Genomic DNA, 1,059 nt, shown 5'->3' with positions numbered 1-1,059 from the left:
AAAAATAAAAAGATTGAGAAAAGATTTAGGCGGTTACATGTAAGATTGAAAAATCTATTAGGAGGGAGATGGAGAATTTCAAATTTCAAATTTCAAAATGGAAGTGTAAGAGTGATTTTAGGAGAGAAAAGGGGAATGTGAAGAGGAGAGAATAAATTTAATTTGTTTACAAATGCAGATAAAAAATTTCTTGGTTGGGTATACAATGAGTGGGTCCCATAATTAATGGCAAAAAAATTGAAACTGTAACCACTCATAGTAATTAAATTAAACTATACCCTCTTTAACTAATAACATACTAATGTTTGTCAACTTGTGTAATTTTCCATATTAAATACTAGTACACTATAATTTATGTTCAATTAATATTTTTTATTCAATTAAAGTTAAATGAAGTAGTTAATTAAGTGGAGAGCAAATAACTTTGTAATAATTTATTATGTGATTTTATAAACAATTGGAGTTATTTTAATAGTTTTACAACTTATGAGATTCTTATGTTTATGAGAAAATATACAACACAAAAATTCCATATCGCATGTCCAAACAAAATTTCAATTTCATCTCATGATTTCATATTATGATATCATATCATGATTCCATATCGCATGACCAAACGGGCCCTTGTATGCCTATTTAATGACAATTGTGGAAAATTAGAAATTACTTTTATTTTAACAGTAATATATATGAATCTAATGAAATAGTTAGTAAGACTTCATTTGATTTTCATGAATATAATCACGTTTTGGTAACTTCATTAACTTTGAGTTGCATGCCTAATATAACTAAGAATGAATTTTTTTAGAGTCCGGAGCCTAAAGGGCAAAAAAAATGGTCAAAAATTCCAAAAGGGCACATCACTTTTTATTTTAGCCAAAAGGGCAAAATCGCTGCGTCAGCAGCGATTTTCCTCTGACAAAATGACAAAATCGCTGCCCTAGCAGCGATTTCGTCTAAAAAATTTTTTTATTAAAAATCGCTGCTTTTTTTTCTTTAAAAAAACTAAAACAACACATCAAAAAAAAAATTAACCAAAAGGGCTTCTGACAAAACAAA

This window comes from Solanum tuberosum, unplaced genomic scaffold (genome assembly GCF_000226075.1).
Source record: "Solanum tuberosum cultivar DM 1-3 516 R44 unplaced genomic scaffold, SolTub_3.0 scf00309, whole genome shotgun sequence".
Taxonomy (NCBI): Eukaryota; Viridiplantae; Streptophyta; class Magnoliopsida; order Solanales; family Solanaceae; genus Solanum; species Solanum tuberosum.
This window is presented reverse-complemented; position numbering follows the sequence as displayed.